The sequence below is a fragment of the Ailuropoda melanoleuca genome, chromosome 3 (genome assembly GCF_002007445.2).
Source record: "Ailuropoda melanoleuca isolate Jingjing chromosome 3, ASM200744v2, whole genome shotgun sequence".
Lineage (NCBI taxonomy): Eukaryota > Metazoa > Chordata > Mammalia > Carnivora > Ursidae > Ailuropoda > Ailuropoda melanoleuca.
The window spans coordinates 108,164,671-108,172,113 of NC_048220.1; positions in this window are offsets into that span (position 1 = coordinate 108,164,671).

Below are 7,443 nucleotides of genomic sequence, written 5' to 3' on the forward strand. Positions count from 1 at the left end.
TGGCACTGCTCAGGAGGGGACATGTTAAGGACTACATTTACTCTGCCATCCCCAAGTCCTTCTTGGTGAGTTCATCAGGGCACCCACCCTCAGGCTCATCCCTGCTCTTGCTCCTGAATCCACTGTAACCAAGGCGAAGACTCATCAACAGCCTCGCCTCACTGTTGCAGTGAAGCCAACCTCCCCAGACCTTGTGGCATAGCCACATAACTGGGTATCTGCCTGCCCTCTTGAGTCTCCAGCCCGATTCCAAATCATAGCCCTTCCTACTCTTGGAATTAGCCCAATTTGTAAAGCTGAACATTGGCCAAGATTTTCTCCTCTCATTGCTTTCTTCCCTGCCAACTTCCACAGTCCTTTTTATTTTTTTTTTTATTTTTTTTTTTTAAAGATTTTATTTATTTATTCGACAGAGATAGAGACAGCCAGCGAGAGAGGGAACACAAGCAGGGGGAGTGGGAGAGGAAGAAGCAGGCCCATAGCAGAGGAGCCTGATGTGGGGCTCGATCCCATAACGCCGGGATCACGCCCTGAGCCGAAGGCAGACGCTTAACCGCTGTGCCACCCAGGCGCCCCCACAGTCCTTTTTAAGGCCCAGATCCTGTCCTGAATCTTAACCTGTGCCTGGGGTCAGGGTACACCTCTAGAGCCCACCTGTTCTTTTTGTAGGCACGGATCCTAGTTTCTATGTCCTCCACCTGCTAGCCAGGTCCTGCCAGACTGTCTGCCTTCTGAGTTAAAGCAGCACCTGGGATCGTGGCCTGCCGTGGAATGACGGTCTGTAACCATCGCTCAAGCAGCTATGCCCTTGGACTTAGTGGAACCTGCAGTGAAGCCAGTGAGAGCAGACAGGTAGCCTACCCACCCCACCTCATCCTCTTTTTCCTGAAATTGATTTTTTGAGAGCCAGTGGACCTTGATCTTGCACCAAGTGTCTGTACTTGGACCCATCTCACCTCTTACAGATCTACTATTCATGGTGGTTATGAACTTGGAATAAGGGTGTATCCTTTGGCATGTTACTTCACTTGAGTATATTGCAATTTTTTCATCTTTACTATGGGTATAATAACAAAACATACCTCCCAGGGATGTTGGGAAGATTGGATTTGATTCTGGCCATAAAGCATTTTCTCTACAAGGCATTGTGCTAAGTGACCAATAAATAGAAGTGTTCTAGTTGCCTCTCTAGATCATAAGGCTGAACACTTGAAAAGTTATTTGTTGTCTATCAAAAACTTCAATCTTTTTTCTCTGCTAATCTTTAGAATCCTCATCAAAAAACCTATAAATTTGGGATTCCTGGATGGCTCAGTTGTTTAAGCATCTGCCTTTGGCTCAGGTCATGGTCCCAGGGTCCTGGGATCAAGTCCCGCATCGGACTCCCTGCTCAGTGGGGAGCCTGCTTCTCCCTTTGCCTGCCGCTCCCTTGCTTGTGTTCTCTCTCTTTCTGACAAATAAATAAATAAAATCTTTTTTTAAAAAACCCCTATAAATCCAATTTTCTGGAGCAATACAGGTTACTGAAACCCAGATGGTATTTAACTAAAATAAACAATACACTCTTGGACACAGAAGAATGCCTTTGACTGTCACTCAGTGTTTGGTGCAAGATTTTTACCTCCAAAATAGGACGTATACAAGCATCTGTCTTTGGCCCATATTAACATTCCCATCCGAAGAGATGGTTTCTAAGATATCAGAAACTCCTTTCAGTTGCTAGGCAAAAAAAAAAAAAAAAAAGCAAAGCGTGACATATTAGCTTCAGACTTGAAAGCAGCAGAGATCTTCTCAGGATCTATACTGAGCCGTAAAACTAAATCCAGATGTGGTGTGACTTGGTGGTCTGAAAGTGAAGCCAGAGAGGTTTCATATTTTTATGTGATAACTGCCCTCTGGTGGGAGAGACTAGAATTACGCTGATAAGAGAATAGTATCTGAAAATTCTAAATGAGGAATTCTTATTCCTCTTGTCTTTTGACTTCATATTCCAAATAAGAATCCTCGTACACTAAGCCCATTTCACAATATGGTCTGAGCCTTGTAGCTTTCAGGTCATTCGTATTGGGAAAGGGCTGCAGGATGAGGGTTGGGAAATTTTTGAAGAATAAATGTTTAACCCTTGCTTTCCAATTGCTGGTTCTACATAAATATACCTAAAGAGGCTCATAATAATGTGAGTAAAGGAGCAGTTTTTCAGGATATAAAGACCTGTATTGAATCCTCACTGTGCCCTTTCTTCTCTGCTTGTTCCGGAGCAAGTCACGACATTTCTAAGTCTTAATTCCTTCTTAGCCAGGAAAATGGGGAAAATATATATACCTTTTAAGGTTGTTTTGAGGATTAGAAGAGATATCAAACACTTAGAATAGAACCCAACACATAGGAAGTGTTCACTAAATGTTAGATGTTATTATTGGTAACACACAGGAGGAATGAAGCTCTTTAAGGGAAAGCTGACCCATTTAACTCAGTAGCAGCTATTTTGCAAAGAAGAGCATGTAGCATTGCCCATATTTCTTTAAACATTAATCAAGGTCTTGGCAAATATACGATGTTACTGGGTAACTCTACAAGTCACTAATTCTATACAGACAAGGTTCAGAGCAAGCCAGACCCCGGAAGGAATGTTCTAAAGCTTCCCTGTCATACCAGGACTCTCTTTATCAACTATGATCAAATTATTCCCCCCCCCCTTTTCCACACTTTGCCTTTAAGCCCTTTGGTGGTATTAACATTACTTTTTAGTTGCTGAACTACTAAGCTTGAGAAACTCGAGGCTGCTTTTTTAACCTGAGGAAAATTCCCAAGGAATATTTACTGTAGCTTGCTCACAAATGGTTCTTGGGGGTTTGTGAGTGATTTCTTCCACAACATAGTTTAAGTGAAAGGTCAGATAAGGATGTCAAGTTAAATAAAATGCAGGGTTGGAGATAGTAGGGCAGAAAGTGGCGTGAAGGACCAGCAGTCAGGGGCAGAGATAGAAGCCAGGATCCTAACTAGCTTTGTAACCCCAGGCAGATCATTATAAACTCCATGAACCTCATTTTTGGCTGGAAAAGAGAACAAGGGACTGGACTAAATTTATAAGGTCTCTTTCAAGTTAAAAAAATTGGAGAAGAACAGAAAAAGAAAAAAGAAAAGACTTAGGTATCATGCTGATTATACACAGCCTGCCAGAGTCCTTTCCAAAACATGATCATTTTCCTCCTTGTGCACCCCCACTTCTCAACCCCAGCAACTCCTTTCCTGTCCATTTCACGGTACCATCCAGGGTTGCCTTATCTCCAGCACTGAAGGCTGGCAAAGGGGCAGGTGCCTCAAAAGCACATTTTTTATCTGAGGGCTCTGCCATCAGATAGGAGGAGTTGGTTAATAGATGTCTGTCCTCATAATATTGTAAAAAAAAAAAAAAGATTCCCATGTTTCTACACTGTTTCTCCACACTCTTGGAAAACCAGCCTTGCATTTCCCTTTCTCTGGATGCCTGATCCAGTGGCACCCATGGCTGGGCAGCTACCATGTGGCCTCATCCCCAGTCCAGGTGACTGGACCCAGGGTGCACCCCTGACCAGAGCTGAGCCAACCATGTTCTCTTGGGGATGTGGAATTGACCCTTGTTGACTCTTGGACTCAAGTGTGCACAGTGTTGAAGTGGCCATTTCCTTCCATGAGAGGGCCAAGGCAGAGAAGGTCCATCTGTATGTCTGCCTCACCCTTTCCTCAGTAGGGAATAGTAAAAATAAGAATGCATACAGCCTCAGAGAGAATAGTTGCTTTGGTGTTAGGAATTCTATAGAAACCAAAAAAATTGCTAAGAACCAATTCCCAAGCTACTTTGTACCCTTGGGCTCTGTGAAACATTTGTACCATTTGGATAAAATTGTCTTTAGTTCTAGAGCTAGTTTGAGTAGGTTCCTTTTAGCCTTTAAAAAGGAAACACCTACCGGCAAAAGAGCTTTAAGGAATTTATTCTGGGGCTCAAGACCCCAGTGAGACCATGACTTGAAGGACTAACTCTAAGAGAAAGGACTTCGGACACAATACAGCTATTAGAGACATCTCTGGGGGCAGAAGGATCTTCTTGGGGTCCTTCAAATTTGTAAGTGACTTCCTGGGCCATCTTTCTGGGCTTGGTGGGAATTGTAGAGGAACATGCTTGACTAAGCTATGTCGTTTGCAAAGCAGAGCATAACCAAGATCTTGGATCTCATAGATGGAAAAAATAATTAAAACTCCAGGTGGTATGCCTTAGCTTACTGATCACAGGAGGAACTAGAGGGACCACTAAGAAACTGGGTGTGTGGGTTGTGTCCATGTGTGGAACCCATGCTTAGTCCTTTAATTGTAATATCCAGTGGGGATTAATGAAAAATTTGTATTAGAAATTCACCACCTACAAGAATTTGTCAGTAATAATCAAATGGCAGGACAAACCCCAATGGTTTGCATTAACATGCCAGAGATATATTCAGACAGGAGTCCTCATAGTGGACTATTCTGATGGTGTCTTTTTCTTAAGTTCCAAAGCAAGATGCACCATCTCATGGCAAATTCATATGGGTTTCGTAGACTGAAGGATGCAAAGTCAACAGACTTGTCTCCTTAAGTGCAGCGTTATGTCAGCATTCTAGCAGAGTAAACACTCAAGCATTCATTTCTTCTACGAAACATTAACTTTACCATGCCGCCATGTAGCACTGCAACAATCTTGCCATCTCTTAAGCACCTCCTTGTGATAACATCTTGGGAGTTACAGAATGTGCTTTTATGAGCTGCATAACATTCATTTCTCACAGCACTGTACAACACTTCTCCCAACCCCTGAAAAATGTAGACTTTTATACTCTACTGCCTTCAAGACTGTACCCCCAAAACCCGTCTTTACACATTCATCAACTGAATCTGCTTCTCCGTCCTGCCCTTCCTGTAAGCACACACATCCCACCTGACCTTTACCCACTGAAACGTTTCCCCAGATTTCAAAACACTGTTCCTAATTCAGGTCACTACATTAGGTGTGTCAGCCAGGTTCCCAGCAGGAAATGTGTCATCTGCTGCATTTTGGGAGAGTTCAAAAAATGGACTATACAGAGGTGGGCAGAACTGGGGAGAAGCATGGAGATAATGCGATGCCCCTAGTCCTAGCAAGAGCAGGAAGTTATTATGAGCATTAGGTTGGAGAAGCCAAGGAAAGGAGGTAGCTACTGGAACTGAGAGTAAGAGCTATAGACAGGTCCAGCTGACGGAAGGGAAGCCCTTACTAGAGACACATAAGCAGACTACTGTGACCTGAGAGGGGAGGAGCTGGGACAAGAAATACTCTAACCTCACCCCTCAACCCCCACCACATTGCTTTGCATTGGCCAAGCCTCTCAGGAAGCCAGAGGCAAGGGGCCCATTGATGCAATCCATGTGGTCAGTCTCCCTGACCACAGAGCAGGGGAGAGTGGCTCTGGAAGGCAATGAAAGAGATCCAGCAGGTATTCACGATAAGGTTTTGCCCACTACCACAATGCTCGGCAATAATAAGTCAACAACACACTCAACTTGGGACCCATGTGCTCCCAGGAAGCTGACCCTGGCACGGGCATTAGCACGCAGGAGATATATTCAGGGTCAATACCTGTGGTTCAAGACCTCTGAGCATCAGCACCCGTGGGAGAGAAGAGCCTGAAATCTATCTTGCTGTTCCTTTGTCACAGTCACCCAAGGTCTTGACCAGAGAAGATTCAGCTTTGATTCCGAATAATGGAGTATATTTGCCTTGGCCCTTTCTGGGCTTCCATGTCTTCTCAGTTTAAAAATGTCCACATTCTCCGTACTTTCCAGCACAAATGCAGAGCATGTGTGATATCAACCCTTGGAAGACAAAAATTGATCCTTGTAGGGGTGGGGAAGGGTGAAAAAATCTTAGATATTACTATGGTCTGTGGCCCTTCAAAGGGCCATAGCACAAACAGACATCCAGTGTAGCTGAGAGAGTAAAACTCCATGAAGTGGGGAATGGGAGGAACAGAATTAGGGGGAAATATATTGGAAAAGGCACACACCACCACTGGACAAGTACAGTAGAACTGCTGAGCCCTCTACAGTGACCCAGCAGGCACAAGTAACATTTCCAACCCCAGCCTCCAGCATCATCTGCAGGCCTTCCTGGGGGCCTAAGTAATAAAGGTTTTCTCTGTTTTACTCCCTGAATAGGAGCATATATGGCAAGCCAGGACACACAACTCTGTAGCCAATGTGAAGGGACTAAAACTGACCAACCTATCACATGATCCCATTAATTCACGAACTCTTGCTTTGTGACACAAGACATCTGATATGACCCAAACTTGAAATAAGCCATTACCCCAAAAAGCCCATCTTTAATGGAGTAATCGTATTAAGAGATCTGGGTCTGGGGCTAAGGGTGCTCATCATTTCTAGGCCATTTCTACAGTCCGTGCTGGATTATACATAAACTAGTTTCAGAACGTTTTCATCATCCTCAAGTCACTCCCCACTCCTCTACTGTCACTCTAGATAAATTTTTATTTCAGTTTTGCATTGTTTAGATTTGTTGAATGTGGCATGCAAGGACACAGCCTCGTTTTAGGAGACGTTTCTTTCTGGGCAAGTTCTAGAGTGCCATAAAAGAGATCACATGCACTCTCATTCCTCCCAGGGTCATTTTCATTCTCTGTTCAACCCCACCCTCCAGAAGAAAGTCCTCTTTTGGAATGAAAGACAAGCAGGAGGTAAATCTCTTAGGGGCATCTTCCTGGCCCACCACCCCTGGCTTCCCAACCACACCAGTGGGCGCTCAGGAGTCATTTTATACATGAAACCATGCCCCTGGCCGCAGTTGATGGAATCAGAATTGGGCATCCAACCTAACGAGGCCAGAGCCCTTCCTTGATAATTTGGAGAATCTGTGGGGAGTAAGTTGTCATAGAGAAAAGGTAAGATAGAAGAGAAGGGGATTTTGTCAGTTTTCCAGCACTCAGGCTGAATCCATTTGTGGTGGACAGAATTCTGAAATGGTTCCTAAAATCGCTGCCCCTGGCATCTTCCTGTATAACCCCTTCCCCCTTGAGAAGGTCCCATAAATACGAACTATCTCTCTGATGATTTTTTATGTTATATAGCAAAAGGCATTGTACAGATGTAATTATGGCTGTAAATCAGTTTATTTTGAATTAAAAGGGATATTTCTCTGGTGGGCCTGGCTTAATTGGTTGGAAAAGCCTTAAAAACAGCAGAGAGATCCTCCTGATGGCTCAAGGAAGAAAGCAAACATCACACTGCGAGTTTCCCATAGAGTGAGGTGGCCTCTAGGAGCTGAGATCTCAGTCCTACAACCATAAAGAACTGAATTCTGCCAATAAACAGCCACGTGAGGATGGAGGAAGGCCCTGAGCTCTAAGTGAGAGCCCCAGCTGACTTGATTGTAGCCCG